Source organism: Filicampus tigris, chromosome 3 (genome assembly GCF_054856515.1).
Source record: "Filicampus tigris isolate MCC_2025a chromosome 3, RoL_Ftig_1.0, whole genome shotgun sequence".
In the NCBI taxonomy this organism is placed as follows: domain Eukaryota; kingdom Metazoa; phylum Chordata; class Actinopteri; order Syngnathiformes; family Syngnathidae; genus Filicampus; species Filicampus tigris.
In genome coordinates this window covers 19,786,408-19,814,130 of record NC_141219.1, presented here as the reverse complement: position 1 = coordinate 19,814,130, position 27,723 = coordinate 19,786,408, and the positions used below count along the sequence as shown (strand labels likewise).

At 40.8% G+C, this 27,723-nt stretch overlaps 1 protein-coding gene across 3 annotated transcripts in view; it reads left to right on the top strand.

Moving 5' to 3' along the window:
- sox6 (SRY-box transcription factor 6) overlaps positions 1-27,723 on the top strand; it is a 155,250-nt gene that overhangs the window by 3,529 nt on the left and 123,998 nt on the right. For all 3 annotated transcript variants that reach the window (XM_086025553.1, XM_086025551.1, XM_086025550.1), the window contains exon 2: positions 20,256-20,327. The gene's annotated coding sequence lies outside the window, so the exon portion shown is untranslated. The remainder of the gene's footprint in view (positions 1-20,255; positions 20,328-27,723) is intronic.

The following is a 27,723-nucleotide window of genomic DNA, read 5'->3' as shown; positions in this document are numbered from 1 at the left end:
TTCACAGAAATCCTCTAATTGCGCGAGTAACTTAAGTGGCCCATTTTGGCCTGTATCATTCATTCTCCTATCCAATGTTTTTCTAAAAAATAATTGGCCATTTTCCTTTAGTCCATAGCATAGTTGCGCATAATTAATGTTGACTTCAAAATGCAGCCTCTGTTGATTTTTGTGATTTTTTTTTTCCTTTTCATTTTACACCACACATTAATATGTAGGGTTAATTGGACAGGTCTTGGTGGGTGTGTATTTTTGACACAGGTCTTGGCTGGTAATCTTGGGTGTAGGAATTAGTTGGGGTGATTGTTTTTTATGGATCAGATGAGCACTTGTACAGTGGCTCTGTGAGGATGCTCGCCTTGATTGCCACATCAAAGAGAAATACGGAGCAGCCGGGCAGTAATTAAAATGTGTTGGATTTTGGAGTGCCTTCACACACACGCATGCACACGCACGCCCCCTCACACACACGATTTTGAATAATTTCTCGGACACTTACCCTAAGCCTGTGTTAACCTTAAATTACTTCCTCGGCCTTAAAATGCAGCTAAATATTGACATACTGAGGATGTAATTTTGTCCCCAGAAGGGAGGTGAGTCGCCGCAATGGCTGTGTAAACACTTATGTCCCTGCAACGTGAACAATACACACGCACCGCACACACAGACGCTCGCACACCCACACACGGCAGAATGCAACCAAGGCTGAGAACTGTCAGGTTGTGTGAAAAGAGTGCCGGTGGTTAAAAGTGAATTTTAAACAAACACTCATGTCAGTCGGTGCTCATTGTGCAGACTTTTTCTTAAGCAATCCAAAGAAAACAAGTTACTCTTCTCCCCCTCTGGCAAACATTTGAAAGCTTTTGTGTAACTATTTGTACCACAAACGTACTCATGTTTTCGCTAATTAGTGACGCTAACCTTTACAAACAATGCAGGTGAGTGTTCTTTAAGTATAGGGCTGAAAAATTCATCAAATTCAAATCGATGTTGCAATGTAGTAGAATGCACTTTTCGAAATGCAAATGCTGCAATTTGGAAAAAAAAAGGGGTTAATCTGTAGGCTATGTATATATACACGAGGGGTGGCTTGATACCACTTTTTTATATCCGATACCCATACCAATACCGCAGCCTTGAAGATCGGCCTCTACCGATTCTTTTTGTCACTCTAAAAATTAATAATGCGTGGACGTAATTTGCTTGATACTGGCATAAAAAAAAACCCCACATTCACTGCAAAACAACTATTCTGGTTCCTTAAAGAAAGAAGAACAATACACTGAAGTCATGTGCAACTGCTGTGGCTTTACTGCAACTTAATGCTCACACCTGATATAACAACACTGTAATCACAGCAGACCTAGCTGCGCCATTCAAATGTTTGAAATAAAATAAAGTGCAATTCAGTGCAAATATTTAAGTTTAATAAAATAATCCCAGTGTCTGAAAAGGTATGTTAAATATTTTTCTGAAATTTTCAACTGAATTACAACAAATAATTTCTTTTAAGATAATTCAGTTGATGATATAGGATATATATTCTAATATCCGATACTGATCCAGTGGATCAGATTGGATCGGCCCATCCCTAATTTGTACTCTACATAATATTTTATTCATCAAGTGTCTAAATAGGATCAGTGCTTAAGTGTTTACATATCATTATTTCATGAAACATGAAGAGTTGAAGTGATGAAGCCGGAGATTTGTTTGCATTATTGTTGTAATCTGACTTGTATCTTACTGATTAATGTTTACACCACACTTGTTTGGTGGAATTTTGTTAGAAGTTGCTATAGTGGTCACTTAAATGATTGCAAGTTGAAGTGTTTAGTTAATTAACAACTCTAACTGAAGTAGGTAATTAAACTGTCTTTCATATTAATTCATGGTTCCTTTGCCTTTCATTTAGCATATACATAATCTGATCCTGTTTATTGTAATACAGATTCATGTATTGCTTGTGTTTCTTCAAAAAACTGTGAAGGGGATGTTGAAAAAAATAATCACATATTAAATCGCAATGTAAAAGAAAAAAAATCGCAAGTAGAATATTTTTATTCAGCCCTGTTATAGCATCAGCCTCTTAAAATAGTGGCGTAAGTCATATTTTGACAATTAAAAAAAAAAAAATTTTTTCTTAAACATCTCATGATGCTGGCCACCTCTGGTAAAATCAGCTGTATCCTCAGTTAAACGGACCATTCCATTTTACGCCTGAAATGAAATTATGAACACACATAAGATCATCAGAATGTGGTTCGGTTTGAAGTGCTTTCTGAAGAAAAAGAAAAAATGACTTAGGCGATTATTTTTTTAGAGGGTGACGATAGTCTGTCAATAACATCGAGTGACCCCGTAGTAGAACGTCAGGATTACGCCACAAAGAAGCGGTGATCAATACTGTCCTTGTCCTGTGTGAATCTCAGAAGCTCTGCGTCCCCGCGCTTGTGTCCCGTGAGGGAACAAGGCAAAAGAGATGAGTGTAATGTTGGCTGTTGTGCTGCAGCTCGCACAAAATGCGTCACGACAACCCTGGCGATGCCTCCCCTTATGCTCCGATCAGGCCTTCTCATAGAAGAGCCCGTGCCACCGAGAAAGTTGTTGAAGGACTCGGCACTGTCGAGTCCTTCACTTGAACCGGCACTGGCAGCTGTTACACGAGATACGTCCCCTTAAAGCCTTCACCTTGTGTGAGATGGACGGCACACACACATCGCGCGGGGAAGCCTGCTCTCACAAGAATGTAGCATTTGCTATCAAAAGCCCTGTATTCGTCCCGGTGACATTTTACACTTACGCCACTTACTCGTTGCCAAACTGTTTGAAATTCAATCACGTTTGTTTCAGAATGTTGTACGGGCCCTCAAGGTGGATCAACACAACACATTCCAAGATGACTCGTTCATATCTGTAAATCATTATTATTTAGTCCACATGCATAACGGCAACGTTTGAACTAACATTGTAACATTTGTAACTTGTATGTTAATGCAACACTGAAACACAATTTAACCTTTAACTTTGCATTTCGGGATTGTTGTTAATTGTCATACAAGTGAAAAAAATAAGTTAACCACTGTCGCACAGTTGGTGGGAGGATTACTTATAGGTGACCTAACATAGTTACTTTTTCGGTGTACATTTGATTTCACTTTTATTGTTGATGTTGACTTATTGGCATTCAAGCCATATATACAGTACCACCTTGCTATGTCAAAATAATTTTAATTTACTTTTGTAGGGTCATCATCATAAAGTAAAACATTGAGTCAATCCTTATGCTCGCTCATCTTAGATTTGCTGACATCTCATGCTGACATTTGTGACCTTTTAATTTGGAGGTTGCACTGTGGAGGAGTATGTATACAAAACATAAAGAATGCTTTACAGTATGCGCTGCTCATGTACATTTACAGCTCACAAAGAAATATTGAGCTTTCCAATGTTTTCATACCGACCAGATGCAAGAAAGGATCACTGTACATATCCTAATACAAGTCTCCCCTGTCTGTACGATTACAAATGATGTAGTTGGTGAAAGCTGACAGACGGCCGCGTATCTGCCAGCTTGATCTGACATGAGACGTAAAATATGCTCCACGGTTGTGACTTGGCCTGCCAATCTGGCCTCTTCTCTCCCAATTACAACCATAAAGATGCTGGAAGCCATTTTTATTGGCACGTGAAGGTTTTCGCATTCAGATCGACGTCGCAATGTGCACAACGTTGAGTGGTGGTACTTTAAGTCGTGCTCACTTGTTCGTGTGCATCGCTGTTGTTCACTGTTGTCCTGTGAGACTTTATATATATATATATATATATTTAATGTTGATATATACTGTATATACTATCTTGATGGAAACAAGTCTGACTCAAAAACTTTCATTGTGAAGCAGATAATGCGACATCTAAAACAGGCGGGAGAAGTTATGGAAAAGACAGGACATATTGGGCTCGCAATTGAATCTGCGATTGTTATTCCAATGGAACACGCTAATGCCAAATATAAATCAATGTGACAAAGAGGGAGGAGGTGGAAAAGATCTTGGGGCTTCTGACGAAGTGAACCACAGTCTTGTCTGTTGCAGTGGTCTTTTGTTTCTAATTAGTTTGTTTTAACAATGACTTGGATGCGCTTACAAGGATATGCCCTTAATCTGCAAAAATGTATCTTCTCTTGCTTCAATTAGATGGCTGAAGACATTGATGATGCAATAATGGAAACTCATTCTTTAGACTTAGCAAAAGACCAATTTAGGTTTTTGTCATTCTTTTCTGATTGGTTAAATTGTAGCAGTCTGGGCGATGTCAATACCAAATTGTATGACATTTTGTGTAGGTTGATTCACATGATATTTGATGTAAAAAGAAACACATGACAGTGAGTCCTGTTCCACTGTCTTGTGTTTGATTTAAAAAAAATGTGAATCATGTGTCAAAGGATAAATGCTGTAACCTATAGTGAACGGATATCAGTTTCACTAGTGTTAGAAACATGCAATCCTACCACACACAGCATGAGGTTTTTTTTTTCTTCTCTCTGTATCTTAAGGGTTTGGTATTTTGAGAAACATACTGTAAACGAAACAACAGCCTTCTGTTCTAAATAGCATACTTTTACGCTCTCATTATGGGTGGTAGTCACCTGATTCAATGATGACGTGTTGTTGTGATGTTCCATGTTCATGCAGGAGGCTCACAATTTACCTGGTGCTTTTCATAGTCAAGAGTTGGCTTTGAGTCAAATTAGAAAGAATTGACTCTAATTACATGCAAATATAATGTGAGTGAACAATAACCCTTTGGAACACCATTTTTGTTGGGTTAAGTGTGACCGCTCTTTTAAATACATTTTTTGGTGTGGAATCCAAAACTGATCTCCGTTTTTGTCTAACACGTTTCACAAAGTTTTTGAACTATAGGATCCCAGTTTTCTTAAAAACTATGAAAGAAATGTATATGTATGTAAATAAAACACTAAGATGGAATAGTTACAAGTTCTGAACGCCCCCCCCCCAAAAAAAACGCCATAAAACAAAATAGAACTTACAACATACCCGTGGTAACAAGGTTAAGAACAAAGCCAGCACTAACCTTCTTAATTCCTACTAGCTTCCTGTTTAGATCTTGATATGCTGACCTATTGGGAGCTGCACACACCTCTCACCGCACTTTCTCAATTGTGACTGCACAGACAAGTTGCCACGTCGTTGTAGATGAGTCTAATTGTAATTAGCCTTACTAACAGCTAATCAGTGGAATTTTGTGGAATGTGGTAAGCTATGGAGAAAGAACTTCTTGACATGCTAGAATAAAACTGACTGCAATTTTGGAATCGGCATGCCAATTTTAGTTTTAATCATCATAAAAACGAACTCAACAGATTTTTTCCCCCCCAATTTTTCCCAGTGTAATCTGATTTAAAAGCAACTGTAATAAGCAGTGGAAAAAAAAATGCCCTGCCTAACAATGAACTTAAGAAAATATTGGAGTGCTGCACGTTTATAAGCAAAGTGCAGCTGTGGTGAGGAAAACCCAGAGAGCCTGAAGAATAAAGCCAAGAAAGTAAGTTCTGCTATAATCACTTTCTTGAATGGGACTAAAAAAAGAGAAATCTGCTGAAATGATAGAGAAAGCTTGTGGTTTGGCCCGTGCTGCAAATTTCCCATGAGCCTCTTTGACAATCTAAGGGGATAGCCACTCTGGCACACGACACCAGCCCACATAGAGAACACACACGCACATGCACGCACACACACACAATCAGAGCGTAAGCTCGTCGGAGAGGGAGGATGATTGGCAGATAAACGACGGGGGTCTTAGCTGGAAAGGGGGCTGTTCGACATGAGCAGCAATGCTAAACCGGATTTTCTCAAACATATTCCAGACCTTTACTCAAGTCAGTGGAACAACAGCGTGGGATGTTTTTAAGAAAAAAAAAAAAAAAATGGAACAGATTTGTTGCAGCAATTGCAAAATGTTTGCAATTATTCAAAGTGGACTTCTTTTGAACCAACAGTTTGACAAACCATAACCATGATATACTTGCTGCGGTTCGCTTGCCCTAACGTTGCTGTGCATTGTATAAACAGCATTGTACACAGACCCACACACAACTATACGTTAGCAAGCGAGTATCAATGTACAGTAAAGGATCGGTTTCAAACTGAAGCTGAGCGGGAGAGCACAAAGACTTCTCCTCGTTCTGCCCGTTAAATGTATATGTTTAACACAAAGTATTGGGTATGTGTGTTTCTCTGTCATTGGCCTGGTGCACATTTTTCCGCCAATGTCATTGAAATAAGGTAGTTTGTGTGTAATTCTTGCTACTGTTTGAAGCGTGGGGAAAGTTACCATCTTTGGTTGAGGTAAAGATAATGAAAGAATATCAAATGTTGTGCAGCAGCCAAGTTGGCCTCGGAAATGTGGAACCAATTCCAACAGAATGTATATGAACGCAGAGTATAAGGAGCACGGTTGGACTCTTCCAACACACATGGACGTAGCTGGTTGTGGTTGTGTGTCAACAGGGAGCAAAGCTTTATGTTGTTGGTTAGGGGTGGAGCTGAGGATAGACCGGGGAGGTACAATGTTCCTCCTCATCCTCAAAAAAGCTAAATTTATTGGTTACCATCTGCAGGGTGGAGGAGTTTGGGTTCTGGTCAGGCCAAAGAAAGGCTTCTAATTAAACAGTCATCATTATCAACTTGTGGCCAGTGATCATCATCTCCAACACTGGTTGTCCAAGATGAACATGGGATCCTTGAGGCTTCGCTGAAAGCCAATGGAGGCCTGAATTAGAATAGAAGAAACAGCGGAGAAAAGTGCTAGCAAGAATGTTTTTTTCCAATCTTGGCAGGATAGGCTACACGAGGCCTTGCACCAAATCAGGTTTAAACAATTACCCGACATCAGAGAAACCAGTAAAGCCTCACTGCTGGCACCGGCTTTTGCCTGCTGTACTTCAATCCAAAGCCTGGGCTAAGCTTTTGATAATTTCAATTAGCGTAAGAAGGTCTGCCTTCAGTATGACTGCCGCAAGAGGGGCACTCCTTTTGAGTTTGATGCCCCCTTAATACACTATTTCATGGTCTGATCATGTGTGAGTGACACAGAGGCGCTCAGAGAGAATGTGAAAAAAAGCTTATTAGGACATATTTAGAAACCTGTGATTAAGGGGAAAGTGACTGTCATTAGGTGACCCGCAGATTGCATTCATGAATATTCAGAAGACTGGATTTATTAGTCCGGCTAAGTTTCGACGACTGAGAGACACTTGAGCAGGGGTCGCCAACCTTTTAAAGGGGAAGTCGAACACCAATATTTGCATTACAACTTGTTCTATGTAGCCGCACTAGCATTCAGATTACGTTTGTGGAATATGAGTTAAGCAGTAAAGTCCACCCGTTTTTGACCATCTCAGTCTATAATTGATGGTTACCTGAGCCCTGAGCAACTGTGATGTCATTTTCAGCCGACAGTGACAAAATGGCCGCCTGCTGAGATGGATAGAAATCTGTGGATTTTGAAATATCAATCAGAATGCATGCAATGCAGAGGCACATAGAACATATTATTGTCAGGAACATTTTTGAGTTGACTTCCACTTTGAGACTGAGAGCTATTTCTTGGGTACATGTACTTTATATCTAGTGCTTGATCATGAAAACCTTTTTATTAGCTCCTTTCAGATCATTTAGATCCCTGGAAAGAGTACACAGAAGAGTATTGTTAGCACTGGCAAATTTGAATGATTAAAAAAAATGCCAAGTATATAAAATGAGGCTTCAAAATCCTGAAAAGTCAAGGTGTGGGTGTGTTTGCTGAATGCATGAAACCACACATCTACTTTATGCTGACATATGCACACATGTTTGAGTCGAGATAATAGTGTATATCATTCATAATATATTGGTGCTCCAAAGCGGCCATACTAGCACGAAGCTTCAGTCTATGTCTGACTCCTCCCCCTCCTCGCTCTTCCGTTTTTCTCTCAGTGTTGTGCACGCACTTATAACAGACAATCTTAAACCGCCACGCCGGCGGACTATCCGAAGGGAAGACATATTTTCAGAGTGTAAACTAGCTAGTTTCCTAGCTAGCTAATTGCTCGGTGCAATTGTGGAAAATAACCACTATGCTCAAACACTTTTATAGCAGGGGAGCGGCGACTCCATCCAGATGCCAAAGTGTGTCATCGGGCACTGTTTTTAACCATGTCCCCCAAAAATCTGGAAAACTGATACGATGAGAAGTAACTGAATGCTGTATCTCTACAAATCACTACTTCTTTTCGGACATTTTATGCAATTATCTTTAAACATATATTATTTATTTAGAAACAAATTCCCGATTTACTTTAAAGGTCACATCTTGGATTTTAGCTCAAAAGCTACGCGAAGGTCATGGTAAAATCCCATCTTGTGATATGGCTGATATTTAATAAAAATATGATCTAACTATTATTAGGCTCTAAGAATGGAGAGCTTATCTGCAGATTTTCTTTCTAATACAATAAACTGGAAACATTTTTTTCCCCACTGATGTGCCGTTAGAAATCTTTTATGGGAGTATACGGAGGGCAGAATATTGTGAGATTTGACAATTTCACAACTGACTTCCTTCTTCAAATGACACTGGCTTACCTGCCCATTACTCCTTTTGATTTCGGCAGTACATGCCTCTGCGCTCTGAGAGGTATTCATAATAAGCTTAAACTCCACTGGCTGCCTTGCTAAAAGGTGCTTATCTCTTGGCTATTCAAAAAAAAAAAAAAAAAAAAACTGGGGGGGGGGGAGTCATTTTTTTTTTCCAATTTCAACATCTTACCATTTGGCCACAGTTATCCCCCTTCAAAAAACATTCAGAGTGATGTAGAGTGGGCACACACACACACACACACATATACAGGCACACACAGCATTGTAAATGTTCACATACACTGACAGAAGTTGACATGCTGCCCATGGCTGGAAAAATATTATTATACCATTTAGGAACTGCAAAGAAGCAGCTGTGGAAAATCTTTTGTTTCTGTAGCTCGGTAGAAATACTAAATGATTTAATAACAATTTGTTGAAGTGTTTTTCCTTTGTGTTTTGGGTCATTAGTACCTTCCAGGACTTTGTACAATTTACTGTTTACTCTCCCGGCATACTTCTCAGTGTGTACGTACGTAGTTTGCGGTGAGTCACTCTGGATTGGAGCAATGTCAATTTGTCATGTCGAATAATGAGAAGCATGTGTTGAACAAGCGAAATGAACTGGACTTGATCTTTCATGTGACCCACCTGTCATGCTTTCGGCACTGTTAACACCAACCTCATGTTACTGTTGTTGGGTCAGCCACTTAGAAGAACCTCTGTGTCCTGCTGTTCCACGCCACACTCTACTCCCTCTTTTTGTATCGGCTGCTCTATAACAGAGGAACAAATGAATCCAAGTGTGTACATCAGAATTTCACTGCTAAGTTTTTGGCAGTGTAATACAGGCTCCATCTTTGTCCGGCATCTTAATTAAAAGTGTGCTGTGAGATTGTACAGATTCCCTCCTGCTGTCAGTCTGTAGAGTTTTACAGTTTCTTGTCCCATGCTGTAATAGGCTCACAGGACATGATGGGGCTGTAATAGCTGCTTGGCAATGCTTTTATAACCCCCCCCCCCCCCCCCCCCACCATTCTCCTCTAAATCCAACATGTACGCTGAAATATGGCATACATGGCACACGCTGTGATGTCAGTTGTTATTGCTGGACAACGTGTAGCAGTAAATTTGGGATTATTTTCCACAATCTGCTGTACGGAGCACATTATGTCACAAAGGCCACATTGTAACTCTTTGGGTGTAGAGCGGTGTTGTCTGCCTCCTTCCCTTGTTCTGTTTCAGTCCAGACTGAAGATTTGCTTTACGCTCATTTCCTTTCCTTGTGCTGGAATCAATGGACAATAGGCCAGTGGCCCAATTCAAATAATGGGAGAAAATTTAATGCACTTGAGGGTGCAGACTTATAGGGAAGCATAATGTGCAGACAGATTGCATTATTCCATCCATCCATTATCTATACCGCTTTTCCTCACAAGGGTCGCGGGCGTGCTGGAGTCAATCCCAGCTGTCTTCGGGCAGTAGGCGGGGGACACCCCGAATTGGTTGCCAGCCAATCGCAGGGCACACAAAGACAAACAAACATTCAATTGCATTATTTTTTTATTTTATTTTATTTTTTTTGAGGGGGGCGGGTGGACTAATATGACTACGGTATACATTTTGTTCAACGGCTGTATTAAATTCAAAATAATGACCTGGATGTATTTCCATACTTTGCTGTATGATTGTTAAGCCTCTGATTTGGAATGGCCTATAGTTGAGGATCCAATAGAGAGCCTCCTGTTTTTTACTCTAATTAAATTTCCCTTTAACATTTGCTGGCAGGAACCTTTTACCTTGTTTGACTTATTTATTGCCTGACTCTAGAGGTAATTTGACCTTTTATTTCAAAGGCTCTTTTTTTATCCAGAAAAGGAGTGTTAAACTCAATTAAGCAAGTGATCAGTGGCTCAAGCACTACATTTGTTTTCTCTGAAGGGAACAGCCGACCCGAGTTGTGCTCTCAGCCCCCTTGTCCCTCACTCCTGGCCCTGCCACCCCGGGGGCAACAAGGGGGAGAGGTGAATTAGGAGGGAGAGATGGGGAGAAGGGGCGGGGGAGACATGAGTGAGACGAGAAAGGGAGAATGGGGAGACCAAAGTGCCCTACAGTTCCTGCCATGTCGCTGGAGATTTGTGTCCTCCTTCTAAATCATTTCCCTCTTTAGAAGATTACGAAGGCAGAAATATTCTAAAACTCCCCCTAAATGCACTCATTTGCATTTTCAAATGCTGCTATTATTTGTAGGTTTTTAAAGAGACCTGTGCAATTGTAAATAAGAAGAGGTTATAGTTTTAATTGTGAAATTGGCTTTAGTGGGGCAAGTGGAGCCACAGTGAAATACTTCCATCACCGTCTGATTTCCACCATGGCTACAAATGTGCTATTGTTGCACACTTTCTTTATTTCCTTGACTCTTGCTTTTTTTGTGTGTCATTCATTCCATCCAATCATCACAACTAATTCCTTATAAAAGATGCTACACATCAACATGCAGTGGAATGATGTCACCTTCGAGACCACAAATGTTTTCCATCTCAGCCCTCAATTGGAAAATGATTATTGGTCAATTTAGGACTACCCTTGCACAGCAATAAAAGTCATTGGTGGAAAACTATGACCCTCCCAAATTCATCTAAATGCTTTTTCTGGTGAAACACCCGCCCTTCAAAAAAGAAAAAAGAAAGAGCATAATTTTCAGACACCACTGCCTTGTTGTAACCTGATCATTTATGGATCAGTTGTTTCCTTTCTGGTTTAATTCACCATGTGATTGATTTTCAGTGCAGTGCTGTTGGAAAATATCCACACTAAGCTGTGCCTGAACTAGGGGATCATTTGAATACCGATGCTTGCAGATTCATACTTGTCACTGGCAACTACGTTGAGCGGCTAGACAATTACAGATTGATTTTGTTTCTCATGGTGAAAGTCGCAATTTATTTGTACAAGGAAGCGATATGTGTATCTTAATACTTATTGTTGACATGTAAACAGCATAATCAACGGTTATATTAACCAGCTCTTGGTCTGGAACAAAAAAGATTGAGCACATTTTTTGCATTGAAATCAATACGTTTTGCAGGAAATGGCAGTGTTCTATAAAGTTAAGTTGACTTGAATGTAGCCCCACTTCAATAATCCCAGGATCCTTCTTACCTATCTCCCTCCCTCCCTCCACCGGAGTCTCTGACCACAGCCAGATTACTCACCGACGAGAGTGATTCTCCCGCATGGCCTTTGATAACAACACATAAAGAGAAAACATGCCCTGCTTCAACAAAATAGCAGCACCAGCGATACTAAGATAGCATTAGCACTGTAAACAAGTCAAAGTTACCCACAGCTGCTACATTAGTAGCGTGACGTACCCATAATCGAGTGTTTCTATAACATTTATTGTTACCGGATTGAAAAGTTATATTTTGGAATGTACAATCAATTGAAATCTAAATGAGGTCAGAAATGTACCTGTTAAGCAGAAATGTTGCTAATTCTGCACTGCTTCTGAATGCTCTCAGTTGCCTGAGGTCCCTTTGCTTTGCTAGACTTATACTCAGCTCTTGGCAAACGAGGGATAGGCATTTTTTTTTTCCAGAGGTGGATATTCCTCCAGGGTTAGGGTAAGAGTTACAGTGGCTAAGTTTACATGGGCAAAATTTATTTAATCTGATCAGAGTTCGTATTAAAATTATGATCGGATGCACTGTTTTCATGGACACTAAAAATATTGGTTCGATGAGGAATTTCACATTTTTGATCGGAACAAATTATTTTGACGTGCAGATTGACCAAATATACCAGAAATTCTTCTTCTACTACATTAAAACATTGCTCCATCCATTTCTACTTTAAACGTTATTTCGCATATTTTTCCCATTTGTGCTATTACACCAAGTTAACACTTCCTAATGGAGTTGCAATATATCCTCCAGACCGCACTTTTGTATCTGCATTTGTATTTATATTTTCTATTTGCTTGTACCCATCAAGTCTTTCGCTCACTCTACTTCTACTAGCTTCCGGGAATAACAGAAACGCATATACAGATGTCACAGACATGCGCGGTAAAGGCGGTTTGTTCTGAAATTTGGCGATAAGTGTTATCACACTCTCAATCGGAATCTTGATCGGAATGATCTTGGTCGGGTCAGAATATTCCAAATGAGCTGTGTCCATGAAACGTTTTATTCCAATCAGGCTTTTAAGATGGATAAATGCGTCCATGGCCAAAATGATTCTGAAGCCCAAGGTAAAATGTCACCGCAAGGCTGCGGGCGGTGTGCCTGTCGGGTCTGCCCGTGGATGCACAGCAAATGAATAACACTGTGTCGGTCATTTATTCTCTGATTGGTTGGGTTTCCTGAGGAACAGTGATTTCTTAAAAATCTAATTACATGATAGGGCCAGAGAGGGCTGTTTTTTTTACAGATAATTTTATTAATATAATACTTGTTAGTTCAGAGTGCTAGTTTTAAAAAAAATATCATGAAACATGATTTTTTTATTGCAAACTCCCCTTTTAGAGGAGTGGTTAGTATTTGGAGTAATTATGGCATTTACATTTACTAACATTGTGTTCTAATGTAATTAATTTAATTCACAACGGACTTATAGATTGTACTCCAACTTGAATCAAGGTGGGCCAATACAGTAACGACAAAGCAATGCACACTGTATTTGCGTTTGTTCTATTATAGTATTGCAATTGCAAGTACACTGAAAAAAAATGATGGTTGAATTTACTCAATTATATTTCATCAGGTGGTTGCACAAAATAAAATCATCTGGAGCAAGATACATTTTTTAAGTAGATGTATCATTTACTTTAAAAAATGTATCTGGATTCAGATGATTATATTTCATGCAACCACTTGAAGAATTAAAATTGAGTAAATGATGCACAGCATTTTTTCAGTGTAGATGAAAGTTTACCTCTATGCATGTTTCATTTATTCCCTTCGCGTTTAGGTGCATTTATAGTATACTGTATTTCCAATTTAGGATTGAAAAAAAAAATCATGTCAATGTGATATCTGTGATGCAGAAACACAATTCACGTAAAAATAAGAGAAACTAAAAAAATGGACATAAATGTTTTTCACAGGACAGCGACGATATGTAGGTGCATGTGTGCAGTTGCATGCAGAGTGATGCCCCCGCTGATTCTGCTCGTTGAGCTCTTTGTCCAGCACCACTCAGTGTGCCTGCCTCCTCTGGAGACTGGCAGCTTTCTGTAGGGCACCTCCACAAAGACCCAGCCTCTTTTGAGGTGTTAACAACTTCCATTATGCATCTCCCTGGACAAAAAAAAAAAAAAAAAAAAAAAAAAAAAGCCAGGCCCATTTTAGTCCAGTAGCAACACAGGCGGACATTGTGGCCACGCTTCTCCAGCATTCATTTCACAGATTCTAAAACCAGTATGTGGTGAACAGGATTTTAGGGGCTAAAGTGCCCCGCGAGGGCCAGGCGATAAGAGGGGAGAAACACCGGCACACAGTAAACTAGAAGATGGGCTCAGGAAAATAAACACATTACCTGGGTGAGAGGGAGAGATGTGTTATACTCCTGCACCCCACACAGACAAACACACACACACATTGATAAAAGAGACAGGGAAAAAATAAAATATCCGCGTATAACTTGGAAGTCAAGAGAGGAAGCCTCATTGGTGTGCAAGAAGACAAGCCGTTTCCTATGTTGTCTGTCTTTACAGGCTTTGGAGTGAAGAATATGTGGTGGAATCAAAGAGAATTAGAAGAAGCCGCCTGTTGGGAGCTCTGGGACCAAATATTCTTATTCTCTTCTTATTTGAATTGAATTATTGAGAAAATAAAAATGTATTTGCAGAGCAGCGTGTAAAAGCTTTGAGCAGTCAAGCTGTTGTATCTTCATCAAGCTGCTCACTTGAAACAAAGTGCTCCTGGGTGCATTTTCTTTCCCTTTTGCTTTCTCTTTGCACTTTAGCCAGAAATGCTAATCCCAATTGTAGCCTGGTCAAAGATAGTTTCACCAAAGTGTCACTCCGATAGACATTCCTGACACACTGGTGCAAGACGTTTTTGTGAGTGTCTCGTCTGTGGTGGCTCAGTGTTAGGATGAGTTCATTCACAGAGACAAAGATGAAAAGGGGATAAAGAGAGGTTAGTAAGACAAGGCAGTGACAGTTAATGCTGTGCCAGTGAATGAAGCAGCTGTTTGCATGAGACTGACCTGTTTCCAACACTGAATAACTCCAACGGAAATGAGACCAGCACTGATAAAAAAAAAATAGATGGGAAGTGAACTTTTAAAAATAAGTATTATTTGACTTTTTTTTTAACATACCCTCTGACTTCCTGTGTGACTGCTTGTACCCACACAACATCTATGTAGTGAGTAACACCCTAATTGCATAGATAACTGCTATTGTTGAGACATATTGGTTGACTGGCGCCAGTGCGCTGAGCGTAAAAACAGGCGTAAGTTCATTTTTGTACCAGCACAAGTCTAGTCGAGGGACTTTGGGCCCGCGTTGCACACATTTGGGCATTTCGGCGCACGGAGTTGCCGCTCCTCCGAGTCATCCGACAATTTGGCAAGAGAAAGTAGTCTGGGCTTAGCGTAAAAACGAGCGCTTCGTCAAAAATAGGGAATCTAGAGCTGCATTTTAAAATGCTACATGTGAGCTATGATAGAGATGTTCCTGCCAAAATGGCTTCATGCGCTACAAAAATTCATCCCTGGCTCCGCCTCCCAGTGTCAGGTCTCCCACTAATGTAGGCTGGAAAAGGTGTGTGTGTTTGCGATATCGACACTGAATGACCTCGGGAGGTTGACTGATTGGAAAGTTGATCTTGGTTAAAAAAAGTTGGGTTGAGAGATATCAAATGCTTGGCACTCCTGCTTTAAGCGATGGATGTTTGAACACAAACGGTATCGCAACACATGTAGGCAGACAATTGAACAAGATTAACAGTCATATATTCATTATGCTCTGCAAAAAACAACTATCACTGCTTAGTAGAGATGACATTTTTTTGTGTTACGCCGTCAAATCTATAGTAAGTGTATTATATCTATGTCTGTATTATACTGTCCCCTGGTGGTTAAGGTGCACACACCAGAAGGGAGGTCCATTGCATTTAAGCATGAAATCATAATGTTTAATTCTGAATACTGTTTAATTCTTTATATTCTTTGAAATTATGTTACAACTGCATTATACATAAAGCACAAAAATGGTAGAATGCTATTTTTCTTTTTAAAAACACATTACAACGTTTTGGGGGGGGGGGGGGGGGCTGGGATGTATTAATGGCATTTCTATTCATTTAATTGGAAAACATGATTTGAGACACAGGCACCGCTGTACTGTGGTGATGTTTTTTTTTTTTTCTGTTTAACTCACATGGTGGTTGAAAAAACACACCGGGAAATCAAGTGTAGCCCACACCAAAGACACACTAAACTGCTATCTTTCACAAAGCCCTACAAGAGGCTTCAGTTCAAACAGCAATCCCGGGAGGCAAAGCGTTTGCTTGATGTCTACTTTAAAGATACATGAACATCTTCAACATGGGAGGTGCCAGTACAAAGGAATGGCCTTTGCCTATGTTTTCGAAACTCATTCAAGATATCCATCCATTATCTAAAGCACTTATCATAGGCGTCTGTGAAGAGCTGGTTGAGAGGTGGTGTGCACCCTGGAAATATCCAAGCCAGCTCCAATGTATGAAAGTAAAGTTGATATCCATTCATCCATTTTCGATAGCGCTTGTCCTCATTAGAGTCGCAGGTGAACTGGAACCTTTATCAAAGCTGATTTTGACCAAGAGGCGAAGTACACCCTGGGCTGGTTGCTAGCCAATCTCGGATAACATATAGAGAAACAACCACAATTAGAGCAATGGACAATTTAGAGCCTTCGCCTACCTAACATGCATGTTTTTGAAATGTGGCAGGAAGCTAGACTACCTGCAGAAACATACAGGTTCAGATGGTAAAAGTCCAACACAGTATCTAAATATTAAGCTTATTTGAGTCAAGATCAGTGCTGGAATTTAGACTCTGTGTGTATACATTTTGGGGTCATTTTGGGTTGGGTAATTTGTGTGTGCGTATGTGGCCATCAGCCTGTTTCAAATATAAATCATCAGCGCAATAGCATTATTGCTTGTCACTTGTTAACTTTTTGAAAAGTAAGATTAAAAAAAACGAGAAGATTCCAGATGTGTCATTTCAACTTTTGTGGGTTACAGTGAACTGCATGACTGAGAAAGACATAATGAAAAAAAAAAATGTTTTTAGCAAACACATTGCTATTTTCTTCGACCCTAGGTGAAACCATTTCCCAATCTTTATTAAGACGAAGCACATTTTACATTTATAAAAAATATCTCATGGCACACCAACAAACACAAATGTCACAAAAAGTGGACGGAGGTTGATTATCATCTTGTGAAAGAGCATTCAATTGTTCTGCCTATGACAATAAATCATTGCCATAGATATATGAACAAAGATACATTAGTGAATTGACCAATTAGCCTAAGTGAAATTGGACAATTTCCCCACAGCCATGGGTGTCGATTTTGGGTAAATACTGGAAGACTTTGTTCGGGCCCCAAGCAAGTTGTGGGCCCCTGTGAACTCCCCAGTGACACATCATTTATTAAAAACACAAAGTTTAGATATCCATCCATCCATTATCTGTACCGCTTATCCTCACAAGGGTCGCGGGGCGTGCTGGAGCCTATCCCAGCTGTCTTTGGGCAGTAGGCGGGGGACACCCTGAACTGGTTGCCAGCCAATCGCAGGGCACACAGAGACAAACATCCGCACTCACAATCACACCTAGGGGTAATTTAGAGAGTCCAATCAACCTACCATGCATGTTTTTGGAATGTGGGAGGAAACCGGAGTACCCGGAGAAAACCCACGCAGGCACGGGGAGAACATGCAAACTCCACACAGGGAGGCCGGAGCCGGGATCGAACCCACGACCTCTGAACTGTGAGGCGGACGTGCTAACCAGTCGACCACCGTGCCGCCAAGTTTAGATATATATGCTACAATATCTGTTTGCACACCACCCTGTCAACAAAAGATGGTGGAGGTGGGGGTGGGGTGATTTCCAGCTTGTAGATAACATAAAGTAAGCCGTAGTAGTTTTTGGCTGTGAATATATGTGACATTGGCAAAATCATCTGTCAAGAGCCCCCACCGGCCGTCAATGAACGTGGGGGCCCCCCATTCCTGACAACTAACTATGGGAGTCCAGATTTAGGTGCTCAGCCCCTGCCCATAGCAAACTGTTTGGTAATCAGTGGTATTAATATTCACATAACTATAGCCAAACTTAATCTGTTTAGCCGCTGTTAGTTTATGTGGAATATGCCACCCTGTGGAACCTCCAACCAACTAATGGAAAAAAATGGATATTATTATTAGGGAAAGTGTTTTGACAATTGGTTTGGAAAAATGTGGTGAAACTAATAATTTGCCCTTCACTGCAATTGTTTTTAACAAGTCCCCAGTCCTCTAATTAGGAGTGCTTTAATGTTTCCTGCCTGTAGGTCTAATTCACAGCAGGAAAAGAGCGGCTGCATGCTGCTACAATAGGCCAGTTGACACAGACTCTTATTACTCTGCAGGGATTGCAGCATTTCATTTTAATATCATTCGGGCTCGCTCATTATTTGCAATTATAAATTCCTTTGTAGTTATCCCTCAGTCAAGTAATTGCCATAATAAGTCATGAATAAGGAATACATTTTCCCATTTGTTATTTTCCCTATTGTTCTCTATTACCATCAGACGACGAGATCAAGGGTTGGTAAACTCTGTAATTATGAGCGCTCCCGTTTACTGAGGCAAAACAGGAATTAGGCCTACAGTCAGAGGTCTGACAAGGCTGGAGTATTGAATTACCATCCATGTTGTGTGTGCTTTCTCAAGCCAGAATGAATAGCTGGAACACAAGTTAATCGTGTGTGAATGCAGAGGTGGGTGGTTGCAGCTGAAGCACAGTTCCAAACAGTGAAATTGTGTGCATTTGAAAGGCCAACGTGCTATTCATGCAACAGCTTCCTATTGAGCCAGGGTCAGTCCTGGCTCCCCTCTCCTCCATTGTCACTTTGAGGCTCAAGGCTACCACATTCAAACCTGTCTGTAACTCTTTGCTTTTATCTCCTTGCTTGTGTTTATCCTCCAGCTGCCCACACACACACTGATAGCAATGAGCTGGCCACACTTATCGGCCGTTCTCGTTGGTGACGTACGGGCTGGACGTGGCGGGATATTCAGGTGCCGTGGAGCAAATTAGTGGCAGATCAGTTAAGCATGACCTTAAAAAACCCTTGGCCTTGCTTAATTGGCAGTGCTGATGCAGCCTAATTGCATAAATCAGCTGTTAATGAGATGGTGGTTCATTGTGGAAAAACAAGATAATGCGGGAAAATTAACAGGAAGCAGTTATGGAAATTTGATCTGGTTAGATGGTTGAGCCGATTCGTTTGTCTTCTTTTTGCCCCTCTGTCGTTAAAGAAACTCTGGGCAAGTATTTGACCTTAATAAAACACTCCATACAGTGCGTGGCCGGCATCTCTCTTAAAGCAGCACTGTGTCATACGTCAGTTTTTGTTGGTTATGGCGGCGCAATGTGGACAAAAGCGGTAGTGTTTTCACAAAATTCAACCACATTTCCCATGCACGCCAATGCGTAGCGTCATGAAATCCTGAGCTCTCGCTGGCCTGCAAGTTGGACTGAATTACATTTCTATTTCCAGTGGCTGTGTGAAAGATGAATAGAGATGAGCTACTTCCGTCCTTATAGCGAAAGGAGGAAGTGAGTATGACGTAAAGCAATTCAGGACATTTGTATTTGTTTTGTGTGCCTGGGTTGCTCCCATCCTCCTCAAAATTTCTTAGTGCCAGTAAAAACGATACAACCCCCCCAAGGAATGACAAAATTCCCATTCAACTACGTATAAGCCAATGTTTCATCAAAAGGGTTGCACATTTTTTTTATTAAGGTCAAATTCTTGCCCAGTGCTGCTTTAATACACTAGTAGGTTATTCATATACAGTAATGGATCTTAAATATAAATAAACAAAAAAACACACTCCTCTTTGCACATTTTTGTATTTGTGTGACTTGGTAACCCTTACCCAATATACAGATACATATATATAAGAAACCATCATTTTAAACCTCTTTTTTAACACAATAAGTGATTTACACCTTTTCAATTCAGTTTCACAATCATTTCATCAATGAACACCTTTCACATTTGGCCCCTAAAATAATTGTCAGGAGATTCAGAGTAGATTTTACCTAGAGAACAGCGAGGACGCTATTACAAAGTGACCTTCAAGCCAACAGTCACCATGGCCCTGATTCTCTTTCACTTGTTCTTTGTCTGTTTGTTCTGATGTCGGTAAACACTGTTATCAAAGGGCCATGTTGTTTCAAAACCATGCACCATGTTCCTGTTGCATTCTTCAATCACATACTTTTGAATCCCACTTGCTAAATGCAACATTGATTGTGCTGTCACTTTTGTGTTGCCATTTAATATGACAATTAAAGAAGCCATCTTTCTTTCCTCTGTGCTTACATTTCAGGTTATTTACATGAATTCGAAATCAACGTGCCAGTGAGTAGCTGGAAACTGGGGAGCGAGTCTTTCAGTTTTTGTAAGTATCAATTTGCCTCTTGAGCTGTTTCTGTTCCTGACACATGCCTCGAAGTCTCCTGCTGTTTGTCACCCACACTGAACACCTGCAGCAAATGAGCTGGACAACTGAATCGTCACAATGCATGCACAATTACACACTTTTATAGAAGCAAACTACACTATTGGATCCTTTCAATGTTTGTTCTTCCCATTTAAAATCAAGTCAATAAATACATTGAAAAAATTTAATATGCATATCGATGGTGTTGGGCAGAATCGTCGTCCCTACAAAATCAGCACTTTTCAGGAAACCCCGAAACGGCAAATTTGTAAAACCATTAACAAAAAAAAAATAACACCCACACGTGGACTGACCAATAGTATCGATGAAAAAATAAAAAAGATTATCAACTTGTGACATGAGACCCTCATGCCTCACCTGTGTCATAGGTTTGGCCATGTGATGTTCCCAAGCTGAGCCCTTTGGCACAGTGATGTCATTTGAAAATGTCATTTTCAGTCGACAGCAAGTGGCAAAATGGCCGTCCCTTGAGATGGATAAAAACGTGTGTCTTTGCTGCTTAATTCGTATTCCACAAACACAATGTTAATCAGAACACTATTCAACTGTATACTATACAGTATTATTGTCAAGAACATTTTTACTTCACTTCCCTCTTTCAATGCTGACAAATCAAACTCTCAGCACTTCCCTAAAGTTTCAGGTGTTGGGGAGAATTTAATTGCAATCGTACATTTGCAGACACCTGAGAATATTATGTCTTAACCCCCCCAAAATATTCAAAAAACACTGACTAACATTCCAGAAAAAAACAACCCACCCCCCCAAAAAAACTGAAGAAAATATTACAAATTATTTTAAAGTATTGAAAACATTTTGAAAGAAAATCTGCAAATATGCGAATCTGCAGTTGCTGAATCGTAAGCATGTGGGGGTGCACTGTATATGAATAGACCATTCACGTAAAGAGGCAAGAAAGCCAAAGATTTGCGGTTCTCAATCCCGGGAACCCGGCATAGACTGTTGGGCGATATTATGTTACAAATTAAATAACAGCACTGTAAAACAAATGGTCATATGTTCCTGTTTTACACTTCACATTGGCTTCATAGCGGCTGCTGTGATTAGTGATCGAAAGCTAAACACCAACCACTTGGCAAATACGACCCTACACTTGTTTTTAACGCTGACAGCCTGTATTACCTCCAATGATACGAGGAAACTAATTGCTGAAGCCATCATTTCACATAAGCATGTGAAAGCATCACTTGAAGTGAATACATCGTCCTCAACGTGCATCTGATAAATAGACCTCTGTTTTGCATGATGTACGGTCTTATGATGAAGTCATTAAAGTAAAATATGCTCTCAGTGGATTAGATGCGGTGTTGTCTGGCTTCTCTTTACAGTGGTGATTAAACATGGACGATATTGAGTCGCAGCAAAAGGATCTAACCTCCAGGTTTATTGTTATTATTTAAATGAATGATAAACATGATTTATTTGATGAATAAAAATCCAATATAGATTTGGCTGCTGTCCTGTATCTCAAGGTATGATCCCTCCAAGTGTTAGACAGAGTTCACTTAGTAGCACTACGGTGAAAAACAGGAGCAAAGAACACGCCATTAATCTTCTTGCTACCCCAGCTGTGGAAAGTAATGCATAACTAAAAGTCCGCTTAAATGAATTAATGACTTCAACCATGAACTTTTCTCCCAAAACGCCATGAATCGTCTCTGACTGATAATGCACCGCGACCCTGGAGTGTGAAGTCCCTGTTGCCTTTAGAGTAGCCACTTAATTGATTTGCAAATTATTTAAAGTTTGTGGTGCCCAGGGGAGTACTCGTCTCTAACGCTGGCCCATTTTGAGAGCCGTTACGGAATCGTGGCAATAAGATAACCAATATGAGAATGGAGACGACGGCTGGATAAACAGGGGATTGAATTGTCTTAACGACCCTGGAAAGTTAATTCCACAGATTTGCAAGTTAAATACATTACACATGTTTGAATATAACTGCTGAAAACGTGCAAAGACTGAGAACTACTGTGTATACGACTCGATTGCGGAGATATAGCATAAACGGTTTTTCATCATTTAATTTTCCTGATTCTATGGGGGCGTGGTTAAAACAGGGCCCATAGTCGCCCTTCCCCAACCATTCAAGAACTCGAGTGGCTTATTTTGCATCAGCAGTTGCCAGGCACAATTGCCAGGTTTGGTGAACTATCTAGCTATGTCTATAATAAAAAAAATCAAAAAAATCACCTCATTGTCATCCGTAAGCGCGCGCACGTCACAGAGAGAAGGCTGAATAGCGAGGTGGAGAAAAAAAGGATGACGTGACAGCCTGTCTCTAGACAGGACCTTCACATGGTGTGGCGGCTTTAGAGCGAGTGCCTCTTTGTCATGGCGTGAAAAATCCCCAGTGGGATATATTCTCAGCCACCGAGGTTGGAAGCAGATATGTTTTTGCTACGCAAACATGTACACATAGTTACAGTATGTCCAGGTGTGAGAGAGAAGGTAAATAAAGTAGCATCCATTTTTCCAGGTCATATCACTGGTTTTTGATTGACAGTTGATAGTTGAGCGGGGCATTATTACCTGTGCATTCAGCGGACACGCCCGCGGTGTTTGAGAGTGGAGAGAATGCCGTGATTTTGCACAATTTTGAAGCCTCATTTTTTTTCTACTTGGCAATTTCCTTTTTTAACCTTCAAATATAGCATGATTGTTAACAACACTATTCTATGCGGTTCTCAAATTTACAAGACATTCATTGTCACTTTTCAGGGACTGAAAATACAATGCAAGACAAAATCGAATATTTTCACCACTACATGTGTACACACTGATGCCGTCGTGTGCATCTTCACGTCGGCTTTATGAATCGAATAGCGCTGTTGTCACAAGACCGGATTGAGTAATTGGATCATTGTTGAACAGGTTAATGCGATGGCTTCAATGGTTTTCATCCGAATGCCGCTGCGAAGAAATCTCTGCGTTAATATCAAGGAGCCGCTAATCTGGAGCCATTAGCAACTGCTGTCATTCAGACACACGGTGTCGGCCTGATTTACATAAAATGAAATGAAGATAGTTGTTTCCGGTCCCTCGGCTTCACTCATTGCCATAAACATATGCTCTGTGCCCCGCTTCTTTCCATCTTATTTATGACTTTAATTTGTTGTGTGGGCTGCGCAAGAAATCAAATTTAATCCAATCCTCCCAGGGACCCTGTCATATAATAACATGGTAATTTCTGTGTATCCTTTTGAAAAATGAGGAAATTAATTCCTCCTGACATGTTCTAATTATTCCAGTGTGAATGGCGGATGGGCTCCCCATTTCCCTCCATCCCTCCCCGCAGACCCTCCTAAGTGTCAGTTGCTGACGGGTGGCGAGGTGCTAATGCTGACCAGCAGCGCGTTTAATTTGAAACATGGGCAGACACCTTTCAACACACCTTGCTAATGTTGGAGTGGCTCGCACAAATTAATTCACTACTCATCTGGCAGCGCTGACTGAGGTGTGTGTGTCTATATCAAGAGAGTGTGTGTGTGTGTGTGTGTATCTACATGGATATCAGTAAGCGAGGTCTTTTGAAGTCGACTGACACAGACCGAGGTGTGCAGTCGTTTAGTGTATCTATGTATACTGTATGTGCATCCAGTACTTGGGAGTATGTGCTTGACCAAGTATCGCTGTTCTCACTTCTTCCGAACTAACAGTACCTTTTCACACATGCCACCACTCCGTTGAGCGCACGCAGAGTCTTTTTCTAATTACGCTGTCATCAAGCAGTCTTTAACTTGTCATTTTATTTCAATATAGGGACAGCTGTGGCAGAAATTGTGTCAAATAATGACAAATTGCACGCTAAACATTGATGCTCCTAATGAGAATGGGAATAGAATAGAATATTGTCGCTGTCGGGTGGAATTTTTGCATCTCACGAAATTACAACTTTGAGCACCAACATCAACAAATCAACCCTCCACATTCATATTCACTTGGCATTTATTAACTTGATTAATTTGATTAGCTAAAAAAAAAAAAAAAATGCAAATTTATTGTGCTATCATTGATTCCAATGTTACGGACGCGTCCACCATCAAAGTCTTGTGCTTGCCTGACAAAAATGATTTACTTAACAAAAGCTAACGATCGTGATTACATCATATTCCCAAACTCTATATCAAAGGTCTAAGAACCATAATAGCTAAAATTAATAATTTAAAAAAAAATCAAGAGACAGTGTAAGGGGCAAAGTCATCTGCACACAAATTTAACTCCGTGGCTGGCTTCCATCTGCAACGAAGCACTACCGCTATCGATTTCGAACGAATCAAGCATAGTAAAATGTATCGAAGCAAAATATTTTCACTCATTTTTATCTGAAAAACATACCGACTTCCAATCTTGAGGCGACATAACACTGCTGAGCCCCCACGCAGTCAAGAAGAGGTGGATTTATACGACACATCTCAGACAGTTCAAGTGTTCAAATATGTTCCTGTATTTGCTTCCAGGCTATTTTCAACACGTGCAATTGATTAATAATTTGTAATGAAAATAACAGAACATGTGGGGACTAACCATTAGTAATATTTTGTGAAAAAACATGATGATATGATACGAGGTTTCAATTATATAGTGTTTTTAGTATAATGTGTAATAAGCTGAATGTAATGTGATTCTTCAGTTATGAAAGAAAGGCATCATTTACCTTGGTCAAAATGAAGTTAAAAGAAAAATGGCCTCAAAGAAGTAGACAGGTTTAGCATATCTGCCATACAGTTGAGAGGTTGGGGGTTCGAATCTGGGCTCCTTTCCTCCTGTATCGTTTTTCTCCAGGTACTCCCGCCCCCTCCTACATTCCAAACAGACGCTTCTTAGGCTGTCTAAATAATTGAAATTGTCCGTAGGTGTGAATGTGAATGTTTGTCTATACGTGCCCTGCAATTGGCTGGCAAACAGTCAATGTGCTCCCCGCCTCTCACCCAAAGTCAGGTGGGATCGACTCCAGTTCATCCATGAATCGGTAGAGAAAATGGATGGTTAGAAGAAGTAGTCCAGAGTAGCGTATACATGCACGCCTCAGTACAAAGAAATGTGTTTCCACTCTAAAGCCGTATAGTATCTAAGCAGCTGAGACAGGAGGAGAACAAAATAAACAAACAAAACTTAGTGAGCATTGGAGTCGCCTTGAAACCACAGAGCTGTAATTGATTTGGTGTGCATGTGTGTGTGCGTGTTGTCTCTGGGCCGCAGAACAGAGGACTCATGGTCGTGGCGTCATGGTCGAGGAGAAGAGAGCACAGCTTTGTGAGCGGTGGGTGGGTCCCCCATGAGTCAGAGACGGGAGAGGCGTCAACATGGCCGCCAGGGCCCACTGGGACTTCAGTCCCCCCGCCTCAACCCTCTCACCCCACTTACACCCTGTAGGGTTAATCACTGTCACTTTGGATCCATGCAGAGGGAGCAAACGGTGTCTCCATCAGTGTGGAAGGATTGAGACACAGGGCAGCAGTTAGAGAGCTCCTGCTGACACCCTGTGAGTCGTGCTCTTAAGGTAGTTTCCTCTCCGTGCTGCTGAGTGGAGACCTAGTTGACTACTTTGGAGAACTTTGCGAGACTTCTTCTCAGCACCTTTTAATGTGGATGGTGATATCTCGGTTCGGAGTGACACCATGGCAGGATCCGTGCAGCTAATTCCTGAAGCTCACAGTGCACTGCACACTACGTGAGCCTTGTTAATGACTGAAGACCGAGAGCGCCGTCTCATGCCAAGACCCACATGGCTGCTGGTGATGCATTAAATCAGCAGTCAATTTGACTGGAAGTTTGAAATCTGGCCTAGGTTAAGGGGATGTGCTGAGGCCGTGTTAATAGCGAGCTTGTTGTCCATATGGTACTGCTTTAATAGAGCACATTTGTTGCAGATGGTGGGAGACTTGGTGAGGCAGAGGGAGCTTTTGGCAGGGGCTCATTCTTCGAAAGGGCTGCCGGGCTGCTCAAACCAGCCCGGGCCAACTTAGTGATGTCGATGCTCCCTGCCCTTGAATTGTGGTTCTGCCTTAATTTAAAGCCATTCTTTTCTCTCTCTCTCTCTCTCTCTCTCTCTCTCTCTCTCTCTCTCTCTCTCTCTCTCGAAGAGGAGCAGATATATTGGAACTCACTCACATTTTCCTGAATTTGCTCATTTGACTTCCAAACCGCACCTTTGCTTCCATACGCTAAGTTCGTTTGTTCCTGACCACAAGGCGACTGCAGACAGCCGACACAGCTGAGGAAACACAGGCAGTGAGAGTGAGAGTGAGAGTGAAAGAACAAGGGGTAATGGAATGAAACCCAAGATATAGATAGGACCCCAGCATGGCAAATCTCTTACATCTTGTTGAAGGATTGAGGCCACACGCACTCGTTGTTACCAAACAATATGGTTTAAAAACTAATTTTAGAATATGGTTTGCATTAAAATCACATTGGATGTAGTTATTGTTTTTGTTGCCGGTGGTAGCTTTTGCTTTTTGCACTCGGAGAAGTGAGGAGACACGCTTGATCTGTTCTGCACTGTTTGACGGGTGTTTTCTCACGTTGTCACCGGCTTGGTGTGGTGATGGTATTATGTGCGCTGGGCCCAGCTGAGTGGAAAAAAAGAGCGGAGCAGCAGTACCCCTGGCTATTGCTCTCCCGCCTCCCGAGACACCTTATTGTGAGAAAAGTCTCGGCTGAGCCCTTTGGGCCTTGCAGATCCACTGCCTCACTAAGTGCTGGCCAGACTGAAAGGCACGATGTCCTTGGGCCCGGTTCATTCTTTCCATTGTCTCATGAGCCAAGACAGCAAGTGAAAATGCCAAATTACACACATAACACTACAACTCATATGTCATTAGTTCTCGTGGTATTTGTGATGAGGTGACTGAATTATTGGGACTAAAATGACTAACTTTCAACATTCCAAATTACAATTTAATCTGTGGCTATTGAGTTTAAAGACCCTGTCAAGTGTATCCTGAGATTTGCTTCTAAATATAAATGTTTGAAGGTAATCGCAAAACAAATGTGAAAAGACTGAGAACTATGGTGCTCAATTTTGGAGATATAGCGTTAAACTGGTTTTCATCATTTCAGTTTTCCTAATTTTTTGGTCATCTAGCATGAGTTTATCTTCGCCCCCAATATACAAAGTAACAGCTTGAACGCCTTTGCTCTCATCTGTGTTTATACGGCGCAATTGCGAGTTACTAAGGCCTGATACTCAACTCAACTCAACTGTATTTTTTTTTTTTTTAAATCTTGAGATTGTTTATCTGTTATCTGTCGGCACCACACAAGAAGGTAAAAAATCAGGCATTTGACAGTTTGATCATACTGTGTG